Genomic DNA, 21,176 nt, shown 5'->3' on the forward strand with positions numbered 1-21,176 from the left:
AGTCAAGGTGCGACAAAACTAGGGCCTGTAGGACCTGCCTTGTTGATAGTGTTGTTAAGGCAGAGCATCGCTTTATTATAGACAGACTTCTCGCCGTCTTAGCTACTACTGCATCAATATGTTTTGATCATGACAGTTTACAATCTAGGGTTACTCCAAACAGTTTAGTCATCTCAATTTCCACATTATTTATCACAATATTTAGTTGAGGTTTAGGGTTTAGTGAGTGTTTTGTTCCAAATACAATGCTTTTATTTTTAGAAAAATGTATGGCTAACTTATTCCTTTCCACCCACTCCACCCACTAACTGCAGCTCTTTGTTGAGTTTTGCAGTCATTTCAGTCGCTGTAATAGCTGACGTGTATAGTGTTGAGTCATCCGCATACATAGAAACTCTGGCTTTACTCAAAGTCAGTGGCATGTCGTTTGTAAAAATTGAAAAAAGCAAGAGGCCTAAACAGCTACCCTGGGAAATTCCTGATTCTAACTGGATTATACTTGACAGGCTTCCATTAAAGAACACCCTCTGTGTTCTGTTAGACAAGTAACTCTTTATCCACATTATAGCAGGGGATGTAAAGCCATAACACACGTTTTTTCCAGCAGTAGACTATGATCAATAATGTCAAAAGCTGCACTGAAGTCTAACAAGACAGCCTTTGTATAATTTATCTTTGTTTCATAGTGTAGTTAATTTTTATTTTTATTTAGTTTAGTCACATGATTTCTTAATTTGCAGTACGTTTGGCAATCAGTTGGGCTGCCAGCCTGAATTGCCATACCTTTTGCCTCATCCCTCTCAACCATACCATTTCTCAATTCCTCATCAATCCAAGTGTCACCAGCAAAGCACCCACAAACCATCACACCTCCTCCTCCATGCTTCACGGTGGGAAGCACACATGTGGAGATCATCTGTTCACCCACTCTGCGTCTCACAAAGACTTGGCGGTTGGAACCAAAAATCTCAAATTTGGACTCATCAGACCAAAGGACAGATTTCCACAGGTCTAATGTCCATTGCTCATGTTTCTTGGCCAAAGAAAGTCTCTCTTCCAAGCGCTACATGGTCACTCCCCACATCATTGCATAGAACAGAAAATATACGAGAGTTTAGGGGTCTTGCTTTAACAAAGTTAACCATTTTCACTGTAGTGTCCAAAACATATTCCAGGTGTCAGGCATTCCATTGGCAGCAAGAGCCTCTCGGTGGATTCTGCAGTGTACCCAAGTGGCGTCGGGAGCTACTGCTTGCACGCGCATTACCATTCCACTATGTCTCCCTGTCATGGCTTTTGCGCCAACAGTACAGATACCAACATGAGCAGCAGCTAAGTTTGGCTATATACGGACCATTAGTTGTCACGACTCCTACCGAAGGTGGCTCCCCTTCCTGTTCGGGTGGCGCTCGGCGGTCGTCGTCACCGGCCTACTAGCTGCCACTGACTTTTTCCTCCCCCTTCTTATTTGTTTATTGGTTACACCTGTTTTTAGTTAGGGTGATTAGTAGGGCTTTATTACCCAGCAGGCCCGCCTGTTGGGTGTGCGGGATTGTTTTGTGTACTGTTAGTACATGGGTGTATGTCACGGTTCGTGGTAGTTGTATTTTCGGAACTATTTTGTTCCCCTTGTGTGTTGGGGCATTTGGTTGGAGTGGCGTCGTGTTTCACCTTTGTGGTGATTAAAAGTTACGCTACTCTGAACTCTCTGTCTCCTGCGTCTGACTCTTTCCTCCACTACACCCCGGGCATTACATTAGTGGAATTCCCGCATGTCACGACTTCTGCCGAAGTCGTTGCCTCTCCTTGTTCGGGCGGTGTTCGGCAGTCGACGTCACCGGTCTTCTAGCCATCATCGATCCATTTTTCATTTTCCATTGGTTTTGTCTTGTCTTCCCACACACCTGTTTTCAATCCCCCAATCCCCCAATCCCCCATTACCTCTTGTGTATTTAACCCTCTGTTTCCCCTCATGTCTTTGTCAGAGATTGTTTTATGTCAAGTGTTGTTTCTTGGTGTATAGGTGCGCGACGGGTCCTCGTACCCATGTTTATTTTATGTATGTACATTTTCGTGTTTGGAGCATGTTAAGTGGACATTTATTAAAAGTCTCCATTTAAACTCTGTTTAACTCTCCTGCGCCTGACTTCCCTGCCACCTATACACACGACTCTGACAGAATCTCTGACCAAAACTATGAAGTCAGCAGGACGAGACACTTCGCTCATGGAGGTAGAGGAATGCGTCATGGAACAAGCAGAGGAGATTGACAGTCTGAGCGCTGCCATGGATCGCATTGTCCAGAATATGGACCGCTGGGAGAGACAGGGAGTTTTTCCAGCGCCTCCACCACCACAACCGGTATTTCCGTTGAACGCTTTTTCTCCTCCTGAACAAAACAAGATCCATTTATCCCTACCCACGGGATACAATGGAGATACTGCCAGCTGCCAGGGTTTTCTCCTAAAACTGCACTTGTATCTGGCCACGGTCTCTCCAGTACCATCGGACCGTGAGAAGAGTTCCGCCCTCGTCTCATGCCTCAGCGGGAAAGCCCTGGAGTGGGCCAGCGCTGTGTGTAGAGAGGAGGATGCGGCGTTGGACCATTTTGAGGAGTTCATCCGCCATTTCCGAATGGTATTCGACCACCCATCCGAAGGCAGAGCGGCGGGTGAGCTCCTCTATCATCTGAGGCAGGAGACGAGGAGTGCACAGGAGTTTGCTTTGGAGTTTAGGACCTTGGCTGCCGGCGCTGGATGGAGCGACAGGGCCCTGATCGACCATTACCGTTGTAGTCTACGCGAGGACGTCCGTCGGGAGCTGGCCTGTAGAGACACCACCCTCAACTTCGATCAGCTGGTGGACATGTCCATCAGGCTGGACAACATGCTGGCTACTCGTGGACGTCTAGATCGGGGTCTGGTTGTTCCATCCTCCTGCACCCTCTCTCCCGAACCTATGGAATTGGGAGGGATGGTGCGCAGGGAGACCGGAGGGGGTTCCCGCTCGAGCACCATCTATGATCGCAGAGATCACACTGCTGGTCGGTGCCGGGTTGGTTCCTCTGGGAATAGAGAAGGCAGGCAGGGCACTCTGGCATCACCCCAGGTGAGTAGGCACCATTCTCATCCAGAGCCCTCTGCTGCACTAATGTTTGTCTCTGTCACTTTTCCGGATTTTTCCCTGCATTCCCAGTATAAGGCGCTAGTAGATTCAGGCGCGGCTGGGAATTTCATTAATAAAAACTTAGCTCATAGTTTAGGGATCCCTATTGTTTCTGTGGATATGCCTTTCCCTATTCATGCCTTAGATAGTCGACCAATAGGGTCAGGGTTTATCAGGGAGGTCACCGCACCTTTGTATATGATAACGCAGGAGGGTCACAAGGAGAAGATTAGTCTTTTCCTTATTGATTCCCCTGTGTATTCTGTGGTGCTAGGCCTACCCTGGTTAACTTGTCATAACCCCACTGTTTCTTGGCCACAGAGGGCTCTCACGGGGTGGTCGCGAGAATGCTCAGGTAGGTGTTTAGGGGTTTCCGTTGGTGCTACTACGGTGGAAAGTCCAGACCAGGTCTCCACCGTGCGCATTCCCCCAGAATATGCCGATTTGGCTCTCGCCTTCTGTAAAAAGAAGGCGACTCAATTACCACCCCATCGACGGGGGGATTGTGCGATAGATCTCCTGGTAGACGCTGCATATCCCAGGAGTCACGTATATCCCCTGTCGCAAGCGGAGACGGTGGCTATGGATACATATATCTCTGAATCCCTGCGTCAGGGGTTCATTCAGCCATCCATTTCACCCGCCTCTTCGAGTTTCTTTTTTGTGAAGAAGAAGGATGGCGGTTTACGCCCGTGCATTGATTATCGAGGTCTCAATAAAATAACGGTGAAATATAGTTACCCGTTACCTCTGATGAATACAGTTATTGAGTCAATGCACGGGGCACGCTTCTTCACAAAATTGGATCTCAGGAGTGCGTACAATCTGGTGCGTATTCGGAAGGGTGATGAGTGGAAGACGGCATTTAGCACCACCTCAGGTCATTATGAGTACCTTGTCATGCCATATGGGTTGATGAATGCTCCATCAGTCTTCCAATCATTTGTAGATGAGATCTTCAGGGACCTGCACGGGCAGGGTGTAGTGGTGTATATCGATGATATTCTGATATACTCCGCTACACGCGCCGAGCATGTGTCCCTGGTGCGCAGGGTGCTTGGTCGACTGTTGGAGCATGGCCTGTACGTCAAGGCTGAGAAATGCCTGTTCTTCCAACAGTCCGTCTCCTTCCTAGGGTATCGCATTTCCACCTCAGGGGTGGAGATGGAGAGTGACCGCACTGCAGCCGTGTGTAATTGGCCGACTCCCATCACGATAAAGGAGGTGCAGCGGTTTTTAGGGTTTGCCAACTACTACCGGAGCTTTATCCGGGGTTTTGGTCAGGTGGCGGCTCCCATTACCTCACTGCTGAAGGGGGCCCTGGTGCGCTTGCAGTGGACAGCTGAGGCGGACAGGGCTTTTAGTCACCTGAGGGCTCTGTTTATCTCGGCTCCCGTGCTGGCCCATCCGGATCCCTCTTTTGGGTTCTCATGGAGTGTGACAGTTGAACTAAGCTCATGAGGCATTTATAAGTTATATTTGTCAAGAATCAATGGATATAAGTCCAAATATAAATGTAGTAACTACAGATTGCACCTTTAAGTCTATCAAAAGTGTGCGAGTTAAAACATGTGTCCATTAGGCCTATGTATTTAATTTTTTTAGCAGCATGAATTAGAAAAAGCCCACTTTTATTCCATAGGCTGGGATCCGCACTGTGCAGCTGTAGCAGGAGCGCATTTTGCACTCACTGTCCACTGGTTAAAAAAAAAGATTGATAGGCAGCTAAAACTTCTTGAATTCAATCATTATTGGGTTCAAATACACATTTAGATTTGTGAACAGCCATCCACAACAACCACAATCGTTAAGGCGCAAATAGCTAAATGAGAGAGCAACAGTGTTATTCACATCAATGCGATATGTAGATAACAATAATAAGTGATATCCGTATCGCCGTAGACTGCACCACTGCTGTCATCCTTACCTCCAAGCGTTTATTCAAGTTGTATAATATTTGGATGCCGACAGCAGTCGTACCATTGGAAGACATAGCTTGGACTGTAGCCTACAAAAGCCTATTCCTGCTATTTTCAAACCCATTTGGTGTGTCATCATAGCATCATAGTGGTCTCATAGTGGTCTCAGGTGGAACAAACTTAAACTTGCGCCTTTTTTCAATGCTGATTTGAATGTTATTGAGAAAACAGAAGTGTCAAATATTTTTTTTGCAAACCTCCTTTCTGAATTTAAAAGTAATCCTTGAAGTAATCATCTAGTTTTTCAAAAGTATCTGTAATCCGATTACAATACGTTTTGCTGGTAATTTAACGGATTACATTTACCGTTTTTTTGTAATCCCTTACATGTAACAGATTACATGTAATCTGTTACTCCCCAACCCTGCTCCCAGATGTTATTTTGCCCAGTTACCCCTTCATCCCAGTGTAATCATATATTATTGTTTCATGGTTGTACACCACATAAGAGTGGTAACAATACAATAACAATGTAATACAGGGATTGCCTGCCTGCCTGCCTGCCTAATCTGAATAAAGGGAAGTCTTTCAACGATTTACCCATTGCAGCTTTATCTCAAACCTTTTTGCATACTGTTGACGCATAGGTTTTTGCATTAAATGCAATGTATTGACATATGGGTAATGAACCTTGATGCCTATATTTTCACAAAAGCTCACTTTCTGTGGCTTATCAATGACACCATGTTGTAATGGAGGTGTTGATTCCAGATCTGGTTTACAGGCAAATTCGACCTGGATATCGATATCTGCTAAGCCTAAACACTGTAGAAGCAGATCTATAAAAGTTTTAAAATGTACTAAGTTCTAAATGACCATGACAGACAATGACAATGATATATTGGAAATTGGCCTTGACAGTGACAGATCTGATTGTCATTTTAATTACCTTGTAATAACATTCTTGGGTAACCCTCCTTTAACAACCCAGAGTCCTCCATCTGTTTAGCCATCCCCTCACGCACTACTGTACAGTATATTACATATGATATACATGGTTCAAATTGACACGTACCTTGGTTCCTGGTAGTCCTGGGAGCCCTGGTTCTCCCTGTGGTCCTAGGAATCCAGGCTCACCCTGTAATCAGCAAGGATATAAGAGATGTTCATAAAAAAATATGTCACTGTTGTTACTACCATGCATGAAGGCATGCATGCACGCACGCACACAATCAGCAACAGTATAAAAATGTAAAGGCAGACTAAGCAAGCCCTAAATTGTAACTGAAGTACCTATGTGACGCAGGGTACTGTACTAAACCACAAATTAAGTCCCACAACATAATCTCCAAACTTTTAGTTGAGCAACCACTGTATGTGGCAGGGTCTACAGACAACCATGGACTACAAAAAGAAAACCAGCCATGTTGCGGACACCAACATCTTGCTTCCGGACAAGCTAAACACCTTCTTTGCCTGCTTTGAGTAAAAATCAGTGACCCCGAATCGGCCCGCTACCAAGGACTATGGGCTCTCCTTCTCTGTGGCTGATGTGAATAAGACATTTAAGCGTGCTAACCCTCTGAAGAATGCCGGCCCAGACTGCATCCCTATCTGCGTCCTAAGAGCATTCGCAGACCAGCTGGCTGTAGTGTTTACGGACATATTCAATCTCTCCCTATTCCAGTCTGCTGTCCCCACTTGCTTCAAGATGTCCACCATTGTTCCTGTACCCAACAAAGCAAAGGTAACTGAAGTAAATGACTATCGCCCCGTTGCACTCACTTCTGTCCTAATGAAGTGCTTTGAGAGGCTAGTTAAGGATCATATCACCTCTACCTTACCTGACACCCTAGACGCTCGTCAATTGGCTTACCGCCCCAATAGATCCGCAGACGATGCCCTATCCCATCTGGACAAGAGGAATACCTATGTAGGAATGCTGTTCATTGACTATAGCTCAGCCTTCAACACCATAGTCATCATTAAGCTCGGGGACTTGGGTCTGATCCCTGCCCTCTGCAACTGGGTCCTGGACTTCCTGACGTGCCGCCCCCAGGTGGTGAAGGTAGGAAACAACACCTCCACTTCGCTGATCCTCAACACAGGGGCCCCACAAGGGTGCGTGCTCAGCACCCTCCTGTACTCTCTGTTCACCCATGACTGCGTGGCCACGCACACCTCCAACTCAATCAAGTTTGCAGATGACACAACAGTAGTAGGACTCATTACCAACACTAATAGATAGCCTACAGGGAGGAGGTGAGGGCCATGGAAGAGTGGTGCCAGGAAAATAACCTCTCACTCAATGTCAATAAAACAAATGAGCTGATTGTCGACTTCAGGAAATAGCAGAGGGAGCACACCCCTATCCACATCAACGGGACCGCAGTGGAGAAGGTGGAAAGCTTCAATTTCCTCGGCGTACACGTCACTGACAATCTGAAATGGTCCACCCACACAGACAATGTGGTGAAGGCACAATCGCAACCTCAGGAGCAACCTCAGGAGAGACATATCAACCTCAGGAGGCTGAAGAAATTTGGCTAGGCCCCTAAAACCCTCACAAACTTTTACAGATGCACAATTGAGAGCATCCTGTCGGGCTGCATCACCATCTGGTATGGCAAAACTGCATCGCCCGCAACCACAGGGCTCTCCAGAAGGTGGTGCGGCCTGCCCAATTCATCACGGGGGGCAAACTACCTGCCCTCCAGGACACCCACAGCACCCGATGTCACAGGAAGGCGAAGAAGATCATCAAGGACATCAACCACCCGAGCCACTGCCTGTTTACCCCGCTATCATCCACAAGGTGAGGTAAGAACAGGTGCATCAAAGCTGGGACTGAGAGACTGAAAAACAGCTTATATTTCAATGCCATCAGACTGTTAAATAGCCATCACTAGCCGGCTTCCACCCAGTTACGCAACACTGCACCTTAGAGGCTGCTGCCCTATATACATAGACTTGGAATCACTGGCCACTTTAATAATGGAACACTAGTCACTTTAATATTGTTTAAATTATGTTTACATACTGCTTTATTCATCTCATATGTATATACTGTATTATATTCTCCTGTATTTTAGTCAGTGCCACTCCGACATTGCTCTATCTAATATTTCTATATTTCTTTATTCCATTCTTTTACTTTTAGATGTGTGCATTGTTGTGAATTGTTTTAGATACTACTGCACTGTTAGATACTACTGCACTGTTGGAGCTAGGAACACAAGCATTTCGCTACACCCGCAATAACATCTGCTAAATATGTGTATGTGACCAATTCAATTAGATTTGATTAGCTTAAGTGTTTCTAAACTCAAGTCTGCTGCCTGTTCTGGTCTGTAGATACATCAGCCCTTTAAATTCCACAGTGACAAAACATTTCCACTTTGGTGTTAGATGTAACAGGATGATTCTAATGCCGGAATGAAACTATTCTTATTAGTTGGCCATGAACAATACCTAGTAGTGCTGCACACTCTTAGAAGTAAAGGTGCCTGGAAGAACCTTTTGGGTTGCCATTCCAGCGGAACCTTTCCAGTTGAAAGAGGGTCTTCGAGGAACCCCTGTGTAAAGGGTTTAAACCGGAACCTTTTGTGATGGGAGGGGTTACATTTTTTTACTTTTTAAAAATATATTGTAGAGGTGGCAGCCTATCAGATTGGAGGTATGGCTTTCAGATAGTCCTTTTTGGCCACCCATTAACGTAAATGTCACTCCTGTTCATCATGTTACGTTTGTACACCTTAAATGTTTACTTCCCTTGAATATTGATGCATATTACATTTTCTAATATAATATTACTATTATTAAAACACCTCTGTTAGCCTCATTGAAACTACAAAACTGTCAGTGTTTAACATTATCATGTGATGACTATACAACAGAACCAATTTACAGGAATTACATTTACTCTAATGGGTTTATTTATGATTTGTAATCCCTTTTCAACGCACAAGATCTTGTAAATAGTAAATAACATTAATTTTTGGTATTTTGGTATTTTATTAGGATCCCCATTAGTTGTTTCGAAAGCCTGGGGTCCACACAGAACATGAAACATGACATAATATAGAACATTAATAGACAAGAGCAGCTCAAGGACAGAACTACATACTATTAAAAATGGCACACAGCCTACATATCAATACATACACACACAATATCTAGGTCAAATAGGTGAGAGGCTTTGTGCCGTGAGGTGTTGCTTTTTCTGTTTTTTAAAACCAGGTTTGATGTTAATTTGAGCAATATGAGATGAAAAGGAGTTCCATGGAATAATGGCTCTATATAATACTGTACGCTTTCTTGAATTTGTTCTGGATTTGGGGACTATGAAAAGACCCCTGGTGGCATGTCTAGTGGGGGAAGTGGGTATGTCAGAGCTGTGCGTATGTTGAATATGCAAACAAATATATTTTTTTTCAAAATGTTTATTATAAAAAGAAGTGAAGTAGTCAGTCTCTCCTCAGCTATTAGCCAAGAGAGACTGGAATGCATAGTATTTACAGTATATTAGCCCTCTGATTACAATGAATAGCAACACATGCAGCTCTGTTCTGGGCCAGCTGCAGCTTAACTAGGTTTTTCTTAGCACTTGACCACATGGCTGGACAATAATCAAGATAAGACTAACCCCGAGCCTGCAGGACTTGATTTGTGGAGTGTGGTGTTAAAAAAGCAGAACATCTCTCTATTATGGACAGACCTCTCCCCATCTTTACAACCAATGAATCTACATGTTTTGACAATGACAGTTTAGAATTTAAGGTAACACCAAATAATTTAGTCCCCTAAACTTGTTCAACAGCCACACCATTCATTACCAGATTCAGCTGAGGTCTAGCGCTTAGGGAATGATTTGTACCAAATACAATGGTCTTAGTTTTAGAGATGTTCAGGACCAGTTTATTACTGGCCACCCATTCCAAAACTGACTGCACCTCCTTGTTAAGGGTTTCAGTAACTTCATTAGCTGTGGTTGCTGACATATACAGTGGTTCTTCCTTTAAACGTTGCATCGTACTGCAGCACAGCTTGCGGGTTGCAAAATTCTATGGCACGTTATTTAAGTGTCAGCCATTGTTGCCATTAATGGCAGTTAGTGCTAGTTTGCCAACCAGAGGGCATCTTTGAGAAGCTAAGTTATTGAAATGACATGGAGCTGTAGGCCTAAGAGTCAAAGGGAGCCTAATTAGCTTAATTAATTTGATGAATATTATAATTTTTCTATTCCTAGAAAAATGAAAATGTATTTCCTACTGTAGCCAATGTACTGTAGGTCTAAGGGTTTACATTAGGAAAATATGGCACTTGTACAACGTGTTTCTATTCCAAGAAAACTAAAATGCATTTGTCGCTGTTTTAGCGTAACTTACTTATTGGCATAAAGGCCTACTTAAATATACAGTACATCAATCAATCACTCATTCATTTGTGCATGTCATCACACAGCATACAAGTCATCCATGTCTTTAAATACAGTCAAGCATTTTAGTTATAAAACTCAATAACAAAGGAAAGGGAGCCTTGATTAATTTTACAATCATGGCTCAAGAGATTTAATTAAGGGTTTCAGTTAGGAAAATATGGCGCTGTACAACGTGACTGGTCGGGAGTAGGCCTTGGCTACTAAGTGACTGCGAGCGATGAGCAAAATAATCCTTACATTGCCACATAAAAATCTGATTAATTTATAAAGACCAGTCCCCATGCTCTGTCATTCAGTGATATTTATTCCCATAGTAACTCGTTATGGATCCATCCAGATGTGGTTAGAAAACAGTGCATTTGGAGGGCTATCCCACGGCTAAAGCGATTTAATTAAGGGTTTCAGTTTCAGATAATATGGTGCTGTACAATGGGACCGGTCGGGATTAGGCCTAAACAAAATAATCCTAACATTTCCAAATAAAAATCTGATTGATTTATAAAGACCAGTCCCCATGCTCTGTCATTCAATTATATTTATTCCCTATTGTCCTGCTGATAGTTGAAATAAACATCTGCATTTTGAAAGAGTATTTTTTTATCATTATTTTATTAACTAAACAATAAATACTGTACAGTATATGCTTGATCCGACATTTTGTGGTTGCATGAGTTTTTTTCCCACACCTACAGTAGCCGAGCTATTAGACTACCCTTTTGTAAAGGTTGGAGAGTCTATTGTCCGGCTAATAGTCCATCGTGGAAACGTTGTTTGCAGGAATTCACAGCCTGCTACTCTTGTGAAAAATAAAATGCCTCCAGCTGTCCATCACTACTGTAAATAAACACACATAATATCTAAGGGGCTTTTATATAGTTATAATGTAGGGTTAAAAATAATAACAATAATCGTTGGATAACTGATCGGCTCTCGGAACTCATTAATGAGGCGGCTTCAATCTTCAATATAATCATTAATTCAGAAGGTTAAACACATAGGTTTTAGGCCTGCAGGGGGCAATAATAAACATAAAATTGCGTGTCAATTCATAAACCATGGAATCGGTACATGGAAAATCTCTTCCCAACTATTTTGCAATCTGTATGGCACAGCTGTCATTTATTTGGTCCTTAAATGAAACTGGTATATATTTTTAATTATCACAAATGTCTTTAACCAATTTTGGTCTTTAATGCAGGGCCGAAAGACAAGTCCCTTACTTTTTCCCCCTTCCACTTGATAAAGGTTCCAATTGATCAAGTTATTTCTTATCAAATAGTATATTTGAGTTTAAGCACAATATTTGTTATATTATTTGTTCTGTCTTTTCTGGTGGATTAAACTGAAATTGCTTATTTAAAAAATAACGATATTATTTTGGAGATTATTTTGTTTTCAAATAACCAAAAGGGAGCGGTTATAATCTGAATAAAGGGGAAAAGGCCATTCTTGAACATGGGGTGAGAGATTCTTACTATTTTGTAAATAAAGGCAGTTTGTTATTTAGAATGATTTATTTCTGTTTTTAGAGGGAGATAAACCAAAAGCCCACCATGCCTATTTTTCAAAAATTGTCAGTCCACATGTTAAGTATAATTCCCCCACAGTTTTTGTTGTTGTTGCCTGATGCAGGACTCTAGTGCCAGAGAAGAGAGACTCTCAGACTGAAAACGCCTCCATTAATTTATGAAAAGATAGTCAATTTGTGCCACAGTTTAGACTACTGATATAGATCAGCGTTCCAACTCCCCCTTGTGATAGTGTGGTGCAATGACAGAATGCCACCATCTACCACTAACGGTCGTGGCATGAGCTCGTACCTTTTAAAATAAGAACCACTGTACGTACAGTGCATTCGGAAAGTGTTCAGAACCCTTGATTTTTCCACATTTTGTTACCTTACTGTCACGTTTGTCGTATTTAGGAGACCAAGGCGCAGCGTGATAAGCATACATTCTTCTTTTAATAAAGGAAGAACACTGAATAAACTAACAAAGTAACAAAAAACTAACGTGAAGCTATAACAAACGAGTGCTGACAGGCAACTACACATAGACAAGAACCCGCAAAACCAAAATGGAAAAATGGCAACCTAAATAGGATCCCAAATCAGAGACAACGATAAACAGCTGTCTCTGATTGGGAACCAAATTCAGGCCACCATAGACCTACAATATGCCTAGACTAACAAACACCCCTAGACATACAAAAACCCTAGACAAGACAAACAAGCATACCCACCCTCGTCACACCCTGACCAAAATAATACAGAAAACATAGATAACTAAGGTCAGGGCGTAACACTTACATTATTATTCTAAAATGTATGAAATAGTTTCTTTCCCCTCATCAATCTACACACAATACCCCATGATGACAAAGAAATAAATGAAATTCCACATTTGCATAAGTACTCAGTACTTTGTTGATGCACCTTTGGCTGCGATTACAGCCTCAAGTCTTCTTGGGTATGACGCTACAAGCTTGGCACACCTGTATTTGTGGAGTTTCTCCTATTCTTCTCTGCAGATCCTCTCAAGCTCTGTCTGGTTGGATGGGGAGCATTGCTGCACAGCTATTTTCAGGTCTCTCAAGAGATGTTCGATCGGGTTCAGGTCCGTGCTCTGGCTTGGCCACTCAAGAACATTCAGAGACTTGTCCCAAAGCCACTCCCGCGTTGTCGTGGCTGTGTGCTTAGGGTCGTTGTCCTGTTGGAAGAATAACCTTCAACCCAGTCTGAGGTCCTGAGCACTCTGGAGTAGGTTTTCATCAAGGATCTCTCTGTACATTGCTCTGTTCATTTTTCCCTCGATCCTGACTAGTCTCCCAGTCCCTGCCGCTGAAAAACATCCCCACAGCATGATGCTGCCACCACCATGCTTCACCGTAGGGATGGTGCCAGGTTTCCTCCAGATGTGATGCTTGGCATCCAGGCCAAAGAGTTCAATCTAGATTTCATCAGACCAGATAATCTTGTTTCTCATGGTTTGAGAGTCCTTTAAGTGCCTTTTGGCAAACTCCAAGCGGGCTGTCATGTGCCTTTTACTGAGGAGTTGCTTCTGGCTGGCCACTATACCATAAAGACCTGATTGCTGTTGTGCTGCAGAGATGGTTATCTTTCTGGAAGGTTCTCCCATCACCACAGAGGAACTCTGGGGCTCTTTCAGAGTGACCATCGGGTTCTTGGTCACCTCCCTAACCAAAGCCCTTCTCCCCTGATTGCTCAGTTTGGCTCTAGGAAGAGTCTTGGTTGTTCCAAACTTCTTCCATTTTTGAATGATGGAGGCCCCTGTGTTCTTGGGGACTTTCAATGGTGCAGAAATGTTTTGGTACCCTTCCCCAGATCTGTGCATTGACACAATCCTGTCTCAGAGTTCTACGGACAATTCCTTCAACGTCAGGGCTTGATTTTTGCTCTGCCATGCACTGTCAACTGTGGGACCTTATATAGACAGGTGTGTGCCTTTCCAAATCATGTCCAATCAATTGAATTGACCACAGATGGACTCCAATCAGGTTGTAGAAACATCTCAAGGTTGATCAATGGAAACAGGATGCACCTGAGCTCAATTTCTAGTCCGAATACTTATGTAGCAAAGGCTCTGAATACTTATGTAAATAATGTATCAGTTTTAATTTTTCATTATTTGTTTTTTATGCATGAAAACAATGGCTGTTGTGATGAAAGTACAGTGCCTTCATAAAGTATTCACAACCCTTGATGTTTTCCACATTTTGTTGTGTTTACAGCCTTAATTTAAAATTGATTAAATAGACATTTTTGGTCACTGGCTGTAACACAGCAAAATGTGGAATAAGTCAAAGGGTATGAATACTTTCTGTAAATATGGCACTGCAAATATGATGGGTGAACAGGGACTGAAATATTTGTTTGATAATCTACATATACAGTTGAAGTCAGAAGTTTACATGCACCTTAGCCAAATACATTTAAACTCAGTTTTTCACAATTCCTGACATTTAATCCTAGTAAAAATTCCCTGTCTTAGGTCATTTAGGATCACCACTTTATTTTAAGAATGTGAAATGTCAAAATAATAGTAGTGATAATGATTTATTTCAGCTTTTATTTATTTCATCACATTCTTAGTGGGTCAGAAGTTTGCATACACTCAATTAGTATTTGGCAGCATTGCCTTTAAATTGTTTAACTTGGGTCAAACGTTTCGGGTAGCCTTCCACAAGCTTACCACAATAAGTTGGTGTAACTGAGTCAGGTTTGTAGGCCTCCTTGCACAACTTTGGGGCAAGGCCTCCTTGCACAATTTTGCCACAACTTTGGAAGTATGCTTGTGGTCATTGTCCATTTGGAAGACCCATTTGCGACCAAGCTTTAACTTCCTGACTGATGTCTTGAGATGTTGCTTCAATATATCAACATAATTTCCCTACTTCATGATGCCATCTATTTTGTGAAGTGCACCAGTCCCTCCTGCAGCAAAGCACCCCCGCAACATCATGCTGCCACCCCCGTGCTTAACGGTTGGGATGGTGTTCTTCGGCTTGCAAACTTCCCACTTTCTCCTCTAAACATAACGATGGTCATTATGTCTAAACATTTCTATATTTGTTTCATCAAACTAGAGGACATTTCCCCAAAAAGTACGATCTTTGTCCCCATGTGCAGTTGCAAACCGTATTCTGGCTTTTTTATGGCGGTTTTGGAGGTTATGGCGGTTTTGGCCTTTCAGATTATGTCGATATAGGACTCGTTTTACTGTGGATATAGATACTTTTAAACCTGTTTCCTCCAGCATCTTCACAAGGTCCTTTGATGGTGTTCTGTGATTGATTTGCACTTTTCGCACCAAAGTACGTTCATCTCTAGGAGACAGAATGCGTCTCCTTCCTGAGCGGTATGACGGCTGCGTGGTCCCATGTTTATACTTGCGTACCATTGTTTGTACAGATAAACGTGGTACCTTCAGGCTTTTGGAATTTGCTCCCAAGGATCACCAGACGTGTGGAGGTCTACAAAAAAAATTCTGAGGTCTTGCCTGATTTCTTTTGATTTTCCCATGATGTCAAGCAAAGAGGCACTGAGTTTGAAGGTAGGCCTGTAAATACATCCACAGGTACAACTCCAATTGACTTAAATGATGCCAAATAGCCTATCAGAAGCTTCTAAAGCCATGACTTCCTTTTCTGGAATTTTCAAAGCTGTTTAAAGGCACAGTCAACTTAGTGTATGTAAACCTCTGACCCACTGGAAGCAGATGTCCTAACCGACTTGCCAAAACTATAGTTTGTTGAGAAGAAATGTGTGGAGTGGTTGAAAAACTAATGACTCCAACCTGAGTGTATGTAAACTTCCAACTTTTTACAATCAACTTTACAGCTTACATACTTACATAACATAGGCCTATAATATTCAAAAAGGAAATTGTAAAATTGTAATTTAAAAATTTTAACTAGGCACGTCAGTTAAGAACAAATTCTTATTTACAATGACGGCCTAGGAACAGTGGGTTAAGTGCATCGTTCAGGGGCAGAATGACAGATTTTTATCTTGTCAGCTCTGGGATTTGATCTAGCAACCTTTCGGTTACTGGCCCAATGCTTTAACTACTAGGCTACCTGCCGCCACAATACTATAAGTATAGGTACCTTAATAGAAAGTTACTCAAGTAGAAGTGAACGTTCCCCACTGGCGACTCTACAAATTGGATACAATCTCAGCTTTCATCTCCTATAAAAGTTGTCCATCTGATTAACAAAAAAAGTGGTTTTGTTTCACATTTTGAGTGGCGAACGTGGGTAACCAAATTTGTCTCCCTGCTTTGCATACTGCTACTACTGCTTTTTGAGCAACAGACAACGATTATCTATAGATAAGTTATAAAAAAACATTATCTAAAGATTGTAATTCCTCACTGCAGGAGAGAGGCTCATTCTGATCCACTCCAGATTTTTGCAGTGTGTAAAATAAAACAAAGAATTGTTCGGTAAAAAAGTATTTGAACTCACATTTCATGATCTGACATAATGGTAGTCCACCTTTTAGGCTTTACATTAGAAATGTGCTATTTTTCATGGGTTTAAACTCTACTGAACGAAGAGCCATTTGGGAGTCAAATGAATGGCTCTTTCTGTGAACGGAACCAAAAGATCCGGCTCACAGAAAAGACTTGGAATGCCCATTACTAGAACGATGGGACTAGTTGCTAATGATGCGGAAGGTTCTTAGCGATGTGTCTTTCCTCCACAAATTGACAGAGTCCGACTAGCGAATGAAAGTGTATGCGGGACTTCCCAGCTTCCAATGACTGTGGATATTTAACCTGATACCCCAGAGTCTTCCGAGGTGAACTTCATTCAAGCTGGGAAGCGTGGCTATTAGCCTAAACCTCCCCGAAGCACATTGGTTTAATAGAGGCTGATTTATAATGAATTTCCTTGATAAAACAAATAAACTATTACAATATCACTGAAATCAGGCACTTTGCGCTTAACAGGTTTTAAGGACAACTCTGGGAGGGAGCTTTAAAGCTCACATGCCTTGTGCTACCATAATATCTTACCGTAGTGTGTGGACTAATCAGTGATATTGGGTAACTAACTAAACCCTGTGTATACACATCGTGAAAGGCTATGCAATGGCCAGTAGAAGAAGTGTGAAAAGGTTACCCATAGTGCTTGGTATGTTCAATCAAGACCATAATGGAGAAGTTCTATATATTCTTTTGCTGTAGGAGAAGATGTTAGTGCAACATTGTTAGCATTCAGCCCTTTTTTAAATCAAACCAGGTTTAGACTGTATACAATGGTAAGGCACAAGTGGTACAGGCAAACAAACTAAAACAGCAATAAGCACTATCACATGGCTGTTTTAGCGTTGATTGCATTCACACGTTATAGCTCTGTAATATGACCATATGTTCTGAGTGAACATAAATACTCTAGTGCTGTATATTGTTGACTGCTTACGTGAAGAGGGGATTAGTAACAATGTACCTCAGGTGTGCTTGTCAAAATGGAGATGTGCTCTTCATGGCAGATTTATGCATTGAGTATATGGTACCAACTATAAACCAGTGTTTGTCTCAAGGCATTAAGATCTACACAACTTTTAGCTGTGATAGAAGCACATATTTAAATCTAAAACTGTAGACGTTCATTTCCCACTGAAGTGAAAATCAAGTGCTCTTTTGCCCAACAAAAAGTCATTATCATAATCCTTGAATTATGCATTACATACAGTAGATGCTCTTTCAGATGATGTGTGACTGAACTAAAGGAAATGACCAATCATTTAGTGGTATGCCTGATTGCAGCATTGCCAGGGGTGTATTTATCAATCGGCACTGCTATTCAGCTGGCCAACTCACAACAAAATCTTGAACGTATGTTCCATTCTAATTTGAGTAATAATTTGCATTTGTTTATGTGAATGACATGTAAATAGTTTTATCCTTGACCATTGAATCATGAACAATTATTGACAAATCTGTATTAGCTTAGATTTGCATGTTGGTAGGTGGGAAGACAAGGCACAGGGAAGACTGGAAATTCTTTGGGATGAAGACAACAGAATTTACCTTAATCCCGGGAAGTCCAGGAAGCCCTGGAAGTCCTGGCTCTCCCTACATAGGAAAAGTGTGACATGTTACAGGCGAGTCGAGCATCTGTCCTGGTGCCTTCAACCGCAGTCTTTACCCTCTCTATAACTAGGTCCCAAACAGCTCTAAAATGAGTTGGGCCCTGATGAAGAGTACAACTTGCACTTGTGTTATGTACCAGTGTTACATGCAATCATCATTAGATAGGGCCAATGTGGTGCTGATTATGTGGACTAATAAAGTTAAGAGGTCTGCAACAGCTTTAAAGAGATTCAATTCAGTTTGGTTTGATTTCTACTGAGATTTAATTTTTTCCCTCAATTTTCATTAAAAAGGCACAATCAGCAGTTGAGACAATAACAAAGCAGACACCCCACCTCTGTTTTGGTAAAAATCTGAGGGGTGGGGCTGGAGAAACATCACCACTCTCAAATTCAAAGACAGAGCTATGGATGCAAAGACTGACCATCTGTGATATCAACATTATAGTTTTAAAGCTATACAGTGTTTGTTTCCATTCACATTGCTTACAAACATTGGAGTGAGACTAGATAATATTTTGGGTTATGATTGGTTATGACAATTGAACTAAGCTCATGAGGCATTTATAAGATATATTCCTCAAGAATCAATGGGTTTATATCATTAATTTATAAGTCCAAAAATGAATGTAGGCAATGTCATTCTCAAGTGGAGAATTCTGGACTCACATACAGAGCACAAAAGGATGAAAGCTAAATTGGGGTTGAGTGAACTATGGAAAAGGCAAGAGGCCAAGCACTTCATACGATTTCTTAGAAGCATTTCAACAGAAAATCTTCTGACTGTGCATAATTTAACACACTATTTAAGACTATTACATTTATGACATATGAGAAGAAATATTCTGTGCTGCTGACAATGATCAAGAGTAATAGCACTTAGAACTCAGCGAGAGACCTGTAAATTACATTTGAGCCTCCTGAAAGCATTGGAAATGGAATGAATAAAAGTAGCTCATCTGGAAATACTACTTAACCTTCTCCACCGACTGTCACCCAAATTCATTATTCAATGGAGATCAACAGTTCCATATTAGGCAACTGGAAGAGAAATACAACTTTGTAAGAAACCATATTTAAGCAAATAGATAGAACGACTGTGAGCTGCCATAAAATCGCATACAAATCTGACTCTGTCAGGCCGAACCTGTTTTGCAGCATCAGGAAAGGGCTGCCTGTTGTCCTCATGGACTCTTTTTCTGTGACGCAAAATAATGGAGAATAACGGGGTATGGCTCTTGGTAGTAAATAGTGTATTAGGTGGGATCCTAGTGCAGTCTTGACAGCAGCTCTGGCTGTGCCTAGCAAATGGCTCTGTCGTTGCAAGAAAATACATGGCAGGCACTGCTATAAAAAGTACCAGGCTGGCTTTTTGTCAGGATGGGGGGCTTTACTTTGTACTCTGTGGCCGATATTCAATACATTTGTGCAGATACAGTAGTGGATTTACAGATTGCACTTTCAGAGGTTTGTTTGATTAGCAGAGCAGGCTGTCCCAGGTGGATGTAATCACTGATCATCAGAGCTGAACATGGGCCAAGGGACGATGAATTTCTAAATCAAGTGTCAACTCCTTCCATCTGAGACACTGCTGGAAAAATCAAACACACTTTTGAAAGCTCTATCTAAGATCCCCCATTCTAACCTGAATGCCCAAGTTATACGAGTGGCTCTAGAAAGAGACATGAAGTTGGATGGGGCTGGAGAAATGTAACCACTCTCAAATGTATAGACAGAGCTATGGATGCAAGGACTGGCCATCCATGATATCAAAATTATAGTTTGAACCATGTTTTGAGGCTATAAAGTGTTTGTTTACATTTACTTTGTTTACAAATATTGGAGTAAAATACGCTTATATTTTGGGTGTACGGCAGTTGAACTAATCTCACGAGGCATTTATAAGTTATTTTCTTCAACAATCAATGGGTACATATCATTAATTGAGTCCAAAAATGTATGGAGCAACTGCTGATTGTCCATTTAAGAGCTAATGCTGTAAAGTTACGCAGATTTTGCAAAATCACACCTACAAATGTACCTTTATATTAGGAAGCCCTTGGTCATACTATCACATTCTAATATCAATCTGAGAAAATGAACAAGTATTCCTATCGTGAGGATTTTGAAACTTGGGAAACACGTGCCATGGGATTGTAGTGCAGGCTAGTTTTACCTTTGCTCCCCCATGTCCTGGCTCTCCTGGTTCACCCTGTAATACAGACAGAGAGCTGTTAGCAATAACGAAATGGATGCAATTATTTATTTTGTTCTTACCTTAATATTATCTGTGTCATTCCATGCATAAAGTGCCTTTTAGGTAGCGTAATTTTGTCAAAATGGCATTATTTCACCTAATTTTAACATGCTGTCAGCACATGTTCAACGTTATAACAAACATGTTTTCCCATCTCAAGAGGTTAAATCAGCTTTTCCCAAACTAGGGGTCGCTACCCCATGTGGGGTCACCTGATTTGAAAATGGGGTTGAGAGAAACTCTGAAATAACATTTTTAAAAATCAAGCTTGGTTATAGAACTGGGGTTACGTCAGTAACCTCCAGTAGCCACTAGATGTAGTTGTAATAAACAGAGTGGTTTCTGTTTTCTTTCTACAAATGTGGCCCTATCTTTTGAACAGTTTAAATATAATGACCCCATATTACGACTACATATATCACTGAAAGACAAGACTCTAAGGAACACGTATGTGTTTCCCTCTACATTGCCCACAAGCCGCCACAGGACTCATTAGAACAGAGTGGACAAGACCAGGTACTACATTTTCAGGGGAAAAGATTGGGGGGGGGGGGAAAAACAATCAATTATGATATTATTTTCTACACAGAAGATCATACAAAATGATTGCCTGGTGATTTTCCGAACTTCCCAGTACCTTTCTGGTGCATTTCAGTCATTTCAAACAATACTTCCTTCATATTGAAATACTGTCAAAAGTACTGTCAAACTGATTTGTAATAGACCAATTAAAAAAGTTAACATTGGCCATTGATTACATTAATTTATTTATGA

At 41.7% G+C, this 21,176-nt stretch overlaps 1 protein-coding gene across 1 annotated transcript in view; it reads right to left on the reverse strand.

The window, feature by feature from the left end:
• LOC120049309 (collagen alpha-1(XXV) chain-like) overlaps positions 1 to 21,176 on the reverse strand; it is a 78,887-nt gene that overhangs the window by 55,035 nt on the left and 2,676 nt on the right. The window contains exons 3-5 of the mRNA XM_038995560.1: positions 20,322 to 20,357; positions 18,084 to 18,128; positions 6,160 to 6,222 (exon numbers count right to left, since the gene is read on the reverse strand). The gene's annotated coding sequence lies outside the window, so the exon portion shown is untranslated. The remainder of the gene's footprint in view (positions 1 to 6,159; positions 6,223 to 18,083; positions 18,129 to 20,321; positions 20,358 to 21,176) is intronic.

Source organism: Salvelinus namaycush, chromosome 6, assembly GCF_016432855.1.
Source record: "Salvelinus namaycush isolate Seneca chromosome 6, SaNama_1.0, whole genome shotgun sequence".
Taxonomy (NCBI): domain Eukaryota; kingdom Metazoa; phylum Chordata; class Actinopteri; order Salmoniformes; family Salmonidae; genus Salvelinus; species Salvelinus namaycush.